Source organism: Diceros bicornis, chromosome 13 (assembly GCF_020826845.1).
Source record: "Diceros bicornis minor isolate mBicDic1 chromosome 13, mDicBic1.mat.cur, whole genome shotgun sequence".
Classification (NCBI taxonomy): Eukaryota; Metazoa; Chordata; class Mammalia; order Perissodactyla; family Rhinocerotidae; genus Diceros; species Diceros bicornis.
The window spans coordinates 33,557,907-33,568,236 of NC_080752.1; positions in this window are offsets into that span (position 1 = coordinate 33,557,907).

Here is a 10,330-nt window from a genome sequence, read left to right on the forward strand (position 1 = left end):
TGGAGAGGCTGTGGAGTAAAGGGAACCCTCATTCGCCACTGGTGGGAATGCAAACTGGTGCAGCCTCTATGGAAAACAGTATAGAGATTCCTCAAAAAATTAAAAATAGAAATACCTTATGATCCAGGTATCTCAATACTGGGTATCTATCCAAAGAACTTGAAATCAACAACCCAAAGAGGCTTATGCACCCCTATGTTCATTGCAGCATTATTCACCACAGCCAAGAAGTGGAAGCAACCTAAGTGTCCCTCAACTGGTGGTTGGATAAAGAAGATGTGGTATATATATACAATGGAATAGTACTCAGCCATAGAGAAGACAAAATCGTCCCATTTTCAACAACATGGATGGACCTGAAGGGTATTGTGTTAAGCAAAATAAGCCAGAAAGAGAAAGACAGACACTGCATGATTTTACTCATATGTGGAAGATAAACTAATACACGGACAGAGAGAACAGTTTGGTGGTTACCAGCGGGAAGGAGGTTGGGTGATGGGTACAGTGGGTGAAGGGATGCATTTATATGTGACTGATAAACAATAATGTACAACTAGAAGTTCACATGTTATAAACTATTATGACATCAATAAAAAAAGACCAAATTAAAAGGAAAATACAATGACTTGTCTAAGAACTTAATCAAACTTTGGGTCTCAGCTTCTTCTCAAGGTCTTACAGATGCTGATGAAAACATCAAGTTAACGAAAGAATAAAAGAAAGCAGAAGAAAAATAAACGGACTCTTTTCAACATGGTGGAAATTTTTAAAGGTGTTTTAAAAATAATAATTAAAAAAAGGTAAGACAGTGGATTAAATAAGACAAATATTAAAGGGAGGAAAACAAAGAGAAATCAAAATGGGAAGAGTCACAGGACTCATCCCAAGAGGATGGAAATCTTTAGCGAGTTAAAAGGAAAATGGGATGAATAGAACAGACATGAATGAAGTTAAAACAAAGGTTTTAAGAAAACACTGCCTAAGGTTCAGTGGGCTAAAGGGACCCCCTATTGGCCCCCCAACATTAAAGGACCTCAGACAGGCCTCTTCTATTCATCCCAGTTTGAAAAAATTTAAAAAGCCAGAAGGTAGAAATCAAAATGAGAAACCTGACCAACAATTGTTTGGGGCAACAGTTAGGCTGCTCAGGTTGATACAAAGATTAAAGTGTTTAAGCTCCTATTGTACGAAGAGGTTATGTCAACTTTGCCTGAATGTTTTTTTGGAAATGAATGTTATGTCTGGCTGGGAATGTTTCCCCTACACAATATTATAATACCAAAACTTGTTAATGGAATTCTAATATAAGTAATAATTAGAGGTATAAGAGTTGATAAAACTAAGATAAAGGTTTGTAAAAATTAGTGTATTTAAATAGGTTTTATGTAAAGTGATTGCATCTCTGCCCAATTGTATTATAGATTATGTTACGGAGATAGACATTATGTCTCACTGGGGAATGTTTCCTGTCCCTGATATTGTAAGAGCATACAAATCCACCCTTCGGGCACTGTTAATTAAACATGCTAAATGAGATCTCACTTTAAAATGGCCCAAATGGGGCCATTTCAGTTTAGCAAAACTGGTGTATCTACATATGCAATTGGAAAAAGTCAGCTACAAGGTTAAACAACCAACAGGAAGCCTATTTTAGTTTTTTGAGGCTTCTAAATAACATCAGGAATACATTACTGCCTCTTTAAAAGAAAATAAACATGCCAGCAGCTGAAACCAAATCTGCTGTTTCTCTTTCCTCTCTTGCTAAGCTTCCCTACTTCAACTCTTCCCAAATTCCTGATCTAAAATTAAGCAAGTGAAAATAAGTAAACTTTTGAGATAATTTTGAATTGTAATGACCGTTCTGGGAACCTCTGTTTCAAATGAGTTCATCTTAAGGACCACCCTTAAAAGAGAGGATTCAAAACCTCTCATAATGGAACGCAGTCTTGGATTAATATGCAGAAACTTCTAAAAGGCAAAGTTATTTTACATGATATAAAATGATCTTTGGTGAATGAAAGCCTCTTTAAGTTTGCTGGTTTGATTTAAAATAGGCATGTTTTCAGAGTTATCAACATTGGATATGATGCAGACATGTTTTCTCTGTTACAAAATGTATCAGCAAAAGTAATAACGTGGAATAATAGCTGATTTTGTTAGACGTCTCGTGAGATTTTTGTAGACAATCTAAATATAATTGTTGAGGACAGGTAAACTAAATAGATATGAAAAAGGATAAAAGTTTTTGGTGAAGCTTTTTAACAATAATTATGTGTTCTGGTGTATGTACTTAAAACAACTTAAGATGATGGCTAACTGCTTTAATATCACACAAAATTTTTTTGAGTAATCTAGACATATATTGGAAGAAATGATTTAGATAAATAAAAATGGGTAAGAGTTTTTTGGTGCATGGGTGCAATAACTATGTTCTGTGATATATATATGCTTAAAAATAGCTTACAAAATCTTTTTGGAATTTAAAACTTTAGAGTTTTGCTAAATTAAGTTAAATGATAGGAATTTATTGAGTATCTAGGTCATTATCCAAGCAAGATAAAATATAAAAATTGATTACTGGGCATAGGTTCGTCTGCCTTTGGTTTCTTATCTCAGAGAAACTAAAACATGATTAAGTTTATTGACAAACATGTTTTGTACATGCTGAGAAATTTTCTATGAGAAAGCACATATTTCTAAAAAGTTTGTATACAAGGAAAGTAAAATATGTTTTCAGTAAAAATGGTATCAATAATGGAAATATGTTTGTTTTGTTAAAAAAAGATAAATTTCTCCTAAAGTACTAGAAAAAATAAAAGAATAAAACATGAGACAAAGATTGAACTTTATGTAATAAAGCCACTTGGAAATATTGGCCTGGTATCTTGCCTACAGAGTTCCGAACAGCAACCTTACTGGGTAAGTAAGGAACATCACTTATCTGGCAAGTGCAAGGAACCTCAATATTTTGGGGAACCTCAATATTTTGGTGAACCTCAAAAGAGGAGAGGAATTCACCGAAATCTGTAGGTATTGCAGGAAGAGTCTGATGACAAGTCCTTGGTCTGTCTTTCCTGGCCTCAAGAGGTCTTTAAAGTTCAGTCTGAGATTCCTTATGACAAGTTCCAGCAAAGCAGATTTCAAAGAGTCTATATGATCAATTACTATTCTTGCTGTGCTTATGTAAATAATTGGGCCAAGTTTATTGAAACTAGACATTTTACAAACCAATGAGTCCTAATTTGGCTATCTTTGGTAAAAATGAGGGTGATTTTAGAGAGAAAAATGATGTTTCAATAGAAACTATAATACATATTTGTGGATGTTAGATTTTGGATGTGTTAATTGTCTTTGAAGTTTTGTTTTCTACCTGTAAATGGGACTGGATCCTGAATTCTTCTAGTTTCCTAACATATCTGGTACAAATTTCCAAACTAACATTTTCCATCATTTTCATTTGGAATCACTGAATACTGAAACTGCCCTTTTCTCTGAAGCCCTGAAAACTGAGGCTGGACAACTTGATATAAACCTGGAGAGCACCAGGATAGTCCAAATTTAAACATTCTGGGCCGGCCCCGTGGCTTAGTGGTTAAGTGTGCGCGCTCCGCTGCTGGCGGCCCGGGTTCGGATCCCGGGTGCGCACCGCCGCACCGCTTCTCTGGCCATGCTGAGGCCGCGTCCCACATACAGCAACTAGAAGGATGTGCAACTATGACATACAACTCTCTACTGGGGCTTTGGGGGAAAAAATAAATAAATAAAATTACAAATTTAAACATTCTTCATGACTGTTGCTCTGTAAGCCACTCAGAGAGATATCTGAGCACCCAATGACAACATCAGAGACATTTTGAACTGCAAAAGACACTTTGACCCTGACTTCTAGAAATCTTCCTCTGGGCTCAGGAACTAATTTATAATTTGCTCCAACCATTAACCTTGGTTTTTCTTTTTGTTTATCTAAAAATATTCTTATTAAATACATGGTTAAGTACACAATATAGGCTTAACTTTGGGAGCCCACCTGCACCACCTCCTTACTAAGAGACTGGATCAATGAGATGGAACAAGCTATGCCCATTACCAGCAGGTATCCCCAAAGGGACCAGGCCCAGACTGGTTTTCAGAACTGTTTTCTTGGATTCCCCAAGGAAGTACATCTATTTTTCAGGGACTGTTAACATTTGGGTTGTCTATACTTCTTATCCTTCGGGTCAGATACTTAATGTGCATTTAAATGTTGCTCCAAACTGTTAAACAAGGTACAAAACTTCTACTAACACAAAATGTCAACCTAAAGCTAGGAACAAAAAAAATATTTCCAAATAAGTGCTAAACAGTTTCATTCCTTTAAACCAGATCTGCACCCCAATTCAGCAGGAAGTAGCTAGATTGGTCATTGTCCCAAATCCCTCAAGACTAAGGAATGAACATAAAATAGGGGGGAATTGATGCTAGCCCTTATATCAGTTCCCCTCCATTAAACCCAGCATATGTGAGGTGAAAACCAAAAGCACTCATCCCCTTTCCCTGCTTCTCTAAGTTGCATTTATATGTAATTATTGGTTTTTTAAGCCTTTGTATCCCTGAACTTCACGAGGCAAACAGAAGTTACAAATTGTTAAGAGCCAAGGTGGCCGCACACTGGGCTTACACTGAAGTTTTGGCTAGTTATGGGTTTTTGAAGTTTTATTACAGGGAAACTGACATCCAGAGAATACTGAGAAGCTAAAGCTTCCCAGACCCCAACTCCTTGCCTTCCTGGCACCAGGATTCACCACCCATCACGGAGGCAGACAACCACGGACACCCACCAGTGCATTCCCTTATCTGACCATCCTCCTCCCTGCAAGCAGCCTCACAAGGCCAAACACAGGCTGGTGGGAAACTGCCAACTCACAAGGCCACAGGCTCCTCCTCCCTTCAAGCAGCTACATTCTTCGCAACCTTTAAAAGCCCTCGGCTCCCATCTTTCAGGGAGAGGGCTCACTCTCGTCTCCCGGCTGACATCACGTGAAACAAACACCTTTTCCTTGCCACAAGTCTGGCATTCCAGTTTTTATTTGGCCCCTCTTGTGTAGTGGGTAAAGAACCTGTGTATATGTTCAGTAACAAGGGGTCTCACAGAGGTGGTCCGGCTCTCTTCGCTCCTTTCTGCTGTTCCTGAGGCTGTGACACCAGTGCTGGCTCCCTGCCTGGCCCAGCCCTCCCTGGCGATTCCTGTGTCTCTCACACCCCTGGCTGCCCCGCTGCCTGCTCCACTCCTGCTTGCTGCTCCAAGCCTGGCTCCTGGCTCTAGGGCACTCCCTGCCCAATGTGCCTGCCCCCCACACACTCCTCCCCTCCCCTGTGCCTCTTCCTTTTCATCTCCTCCCCCACTCAAAGGCCACCTGCCTTTAACCAGGAGGCTGCACTGCCTCTGGGGCCCTCTGAGCCCCTTCCTAGCCTGGGGGAGTGACAGATGGCAAGAATTGTGGCGGGCTCCAAAGAGCTGGGCCTAAGGAGCTGATCAGAGGCACAATGGCTCCCACCCCCAGCACTTGTTCCTCCAGCCCTGCCTCCCCTCTGCTGAAGTCAAGGCGGGGGACCTCCATCTTCACGAAGGGACCCAGGCCACTGGCGCCCCATGCTGACTTGTAGACCCCAGCTGTCTGGAGCCCAGCCTGGCAGGGTGAGGGGCAGCTGTGCCAATCTACCTCACGGGCTCACACTCTGCCAGCCATGCCATGGATCATGAGCAGGGAAGGGTCTGGGGGCAGAAACAGCACTCCCTAGTCCCTCCAGAACAGCCTGAGGGTCCCAGGGGTTCTGGAGAGAGCAGGGTGGGGAAGAGGGACTGGCCCTTCATAGGGAAGGAACCCAGCGCACATCTCCATTCTCCAGGAGGCGTCCAAGAAGTGCTTTAAGTGGTTTGCGTGGACCAGGCGGTGGAGAGCAGGGGGCCTCGTGCAGCTGTTTCACGCCATCCTTCCCCCGGTGATGTCCACCACCTTGTCACCAGCGACGGGACCTGTCCCATCACACCCACACCCTGAGGAAGCAAGGGACCCCAGCCCACCCTATGCCCATCTCTGTGGGGCTTCAGTCATGCCTGTGCCAACAGCCCGGTCCTCTGCTGCTCCCCATGCTCAGAAACCTGTGTGCGTGTCTGTGTGTCTGTCTGTGTCTGTTGCTGTGTCATGAAACTGTGCCCGTCACCCGGTCCAAATGAGCGAACGGCCATCAAGGCCACAGTGATGCAACTTTCAGTGTGCGTCATGACAGTGTCACTGCTTTTTAAACTCGATAATGCTTTATTTTAGTCAAATGCCCCAAGAGTCCCTGAGACTCTCATTGGACTTGCAGAGTGTTTATTTTTTTGGCCTTAGAATCTGCAGAGTTTAGGAGGGACCGACCCCAGTGCAGCAGCCTTGGCCCTGGATTGCGTTTGCCTTAGCAGATATGTTTATACAGATGAGTATAACAAGGTCTTTTTCCTTGGGTGTATTGCTTTTTATTATTTTCATCCTTTCTCACGCCCTCAAAAAGGAAATAAAGCTACTTCTTCATTTGGTGGTATGATTATATTCTTTAGCTAAAATAAGATAAAATTCTATATTCTTACGTCTGTGTGGCTCTTGTTTGTTGGGGGGGGTAGGGAGGGATGGGAAAAGGAGGGGACAGGGACGAGGTAATCTGGATGCTGCTGCAGCATTTGCTCAGGTGGGTCCCGTTCATGTCAGACACCAGGGGGAAGAGGGGACCCTTCCTAATGAGAGAGTTGAATTTCATGCCCACCCGCTATCACCAGGCGCCAGGCTAAGCCCTTTGCACATGTTAACTCATTTAATCCTCACAACCCGCCCATGAGGAGGGGCTGTTTTATTCCCAGACAAGAACAGGGAGAGCCAGAGAGTCCTCCAGAGGCACACAAGCATGCAGGGTGGCAGGGTGCGGGCCCAGGCCGCTCAGCCTCCGCCTGAGCCCCCAGTCATGCAGCCATCAGGCCTGGTGAGTTCAGAAGATGGCACACACTGGGAGTGGTACCAAGGCCATCGGGATTCTAGACTGATGCACCCTAGACTCCCCCAGACTCTCTCCCACACACAGAGACACCCCTAGCCTCGCCCACCACACACACAGGCTGGTGAGGTGGGGTGACAAGGAAAGAGCAGGGTGCTCCCTGTGTGGCTTTGGACAGATGAGGCTCTAACTGGGTCTGTTGTTTCCAGGTAGGGCCCCCCCTCTCCCAGGTGCAACCTGAGTCAGGTGCGGGTGGGAATTGGGATTAGGCAGGGCATTGCTTCCACCAGGTGGGCGTGGCTGGTACCACAGCAGCCAGGGTGCCCTCTGCCTCTGGCTTCCTCACAGGGAGGGCTGTGTCCTTGAAGTGTTTTTCCTGAGGCATGCCACCGGCACTTGCCACCCAATGCCTGAGATGCCACCATCACTAACAGGGCATGTTAGATTAGGCATCGCCTTTCAATACTCCTTCCCCAAGTCAAGAACATCAGAACCAATATTCTAGTGCATAAGGATCTCAGACCCCAGGGACAGAGGTTGGTGACAGGAAAGGGCTAAGAGTCAGGCTCCAGAGCCCCCGCCCAGCTGGCCCAGCAGTGAATACAGACCTCGAGACTTCAGAATGTGAGAGACTGGCCACTGTCCCACGCCAGGGCCCTCCACCAACAGGTCTCAGTGGGGAGGGGGCCCTCGGCCCTGGTCTATGCAAGACCCCCCCACTCCCAGCCGGGGCAGAAGGGGCAGGCTGAAGAATGAAGAGGCCTGAAGTAATTTAGGGGCCAAGAGTGAGAGAGGGAGACGGCTCCTTAAAACCCTTCCCAGGTCCCGCCCTCTCAGTAAGCTGTCCCTCCACTGAGTCCAAGCCCCTGTAACCAAACACCAACCCCCTCACTCAGCCGCACTGAACCCACTCAGTGAACCCCCAGTACTTCCACCTGGCTTTGAGGAGAAACCCTGCCAACCCCCAGGCCGACCCCTCAGTGTGCCTCACCCAGGATGTAACAGCTGCCACCCGAGAGTCCCGTCCCCATGACTAAACTATGGGCCAAGTCCATGCACCTGCCCTGTTTCTCAGGCTCTCATCACCCCCACTCCTCACCTTGACATTGTTCTCCTGAGTTCCCCCTCCCCTCAGCCCAGCCTCCACCAAGTCACTCATGGTTATGTTTACAGCACAGTCTGGCCCTGAGTGGCTGAGGGACACTGAGGTCCCAGTTCTGGGAGGCCCCACTCCAGGCCCTGGAAAACACGACGCTCAGTGGGATGGGGGTGGGGCTTCTAGCATCCTCATGCTGGGAAGTCCTCGAGTTTGTGTTGGACATGGAGCCTGTAGAGAAGGAATCGTTTCCCAGCCCACAAACCCATCAAGCTCCCACCCAGAACTAACCTCTTCTTGTTCAGGGCTCCCAGACCTTGGCCTAGAACACTCCAAGAAACACTGATCACCCTGCCTGGCAGGGAGCTCCGGCAGTGCTGAATAGGGTCTTCTTATCTCTGTAGTCTCAGCCCAGCACAGGGCCTACACATAGTAGGTGTTTTATGTAGTATGTAGGGGGATTGAATGAATGAATGAATGAATGAAAGGCTTCTGTGTACACAGTATGTCAGTGCCTCACAGTCTGGACAGGGAAGAGTCACATCTTTAAGGACTCAAGCTAATCCAGCTCCAAGCCCCCTCCCCTCCAGTCACAGGAAGTCCTCTCCCCCAGGGCTCCCCTCAGCATATATTCGCAAGCCTTGCTGGGGCTGCTTCTTCAGTCTTGGTCACCATGGCCAGAAAATCAGGTCAGCCACCCATGTGTCCCCACCATCACTTAGGCAGTCTGAGCCACTGGAGTGATGGCGTCCTCGGACCGGCCGCCCCCTGCACCAGGGCCAGGTCAGGAGGGGCTGGCACCAGCCGTGCACATGCCCAGAGATGCTCCCTCCTCTGCCCAGTTGCTCCCAGTGAAAACACAGTTTTCTCCTTGGCTGCCCCAGGCCACAGCTAAGGGCACCTGCAGGGCCCAGAGAAGGCTCTCACGATGCCCCACAGAACATTCCCCCAGGTCTCTCTTGGCCACTCAGTCGTCCATAACCCGACATGAGGAGGGGCACAGCCAGGGCCAAATTGTCCAGCAGTACAGTGGACACAGGGCCTGGAGCCCACAATACCTTCAGGGCCCACAAAAGTGTTTTGGTGTCTTTCAAAATCAGCATGAAAAATAATGAACATAATCCACACTGGATTATATTAGTCTTTATACCCATGTAGTCATAAAAGATAACGTTTAATACTTTTCGGTGGAGGAAGGGGCCCACAAAGGCCAAAGGGCCCAGAGACAGTCCAGACACGAGCTTCCTCATAAGAACAATAATAACAACAGTCAACACTTACACAGTGCTTGCCATATGCCAGGCACTCCCCACAATAGCCCTAAGAGGCAGATACTTTTTACCTCAATTTTATAGAGGAGGGTGTGGAAACACAGAGAGGTTGAGTCACTAGGACATGTCACACAGCTAGAAAGCAATCACTCTGGGTCTCCGTCCTTCAGGAGTCTGGTCCAACACCAGGCAGAGCACTCAGCATCCCGTTTTCAGCATCTGAAGTAGATTAAAGTGACCTCATTTTTCTCCAAGTACAATAGTCAGTGCTGCCTTACATAAGGGCCCCACCTGGTAAACGTCTCAGACAAGGAAGTTCCCCCACAGCTCACACTGTCTGCACTTTCCAGAGCAGCCAGCAACCCCCCTCCCAAAAAAGGTCAGTTTCTTTGTAAACATTAAAAAGAAAGCCAATAAAATTAATGACTCCTTATCTGGCACCTCACTATCTGTGCACCTGTGTATTTGAGGCCATTTTCATGTTTGGGCACATGTATGAATGAGTGGCACGTGGCTCTGCAGGTATCTACGTATAACCGAATGCTTCATATGTACGGCACTGTTGTGCACATGTCTGTCTGTCTGTCTGCCTGTCCCTGTGTGCTCGTGTATCTATGGGCCTGTACACCAACTGAGATGGGCACTAAGACATTGCTGTATCTGTCTGCGTGTAAATCGGCAAATTCCCACATATAGGAGCCCAGTTAATCACTTTCCCAAGTTGTTCAGGAGAAACTGAGGCCCAAAGAGGTTGCGTGAGGTTGTCCAGCAGGTCACTGACTGAGACAGAAACGAGGTGTCTTGTCTCCTGACTCCCCCCTGCCAGCCCCCGGGACCTGTCACCCAGCTGTTCCCCGTCTCTCTGCTGTTGTTTTTTAATAGAACTTGATTGATTTTTATATTACCAAAGTAACACGTGCTGGTTTTAAAAAGGAATTTAAGCCGAATAAAATATGTA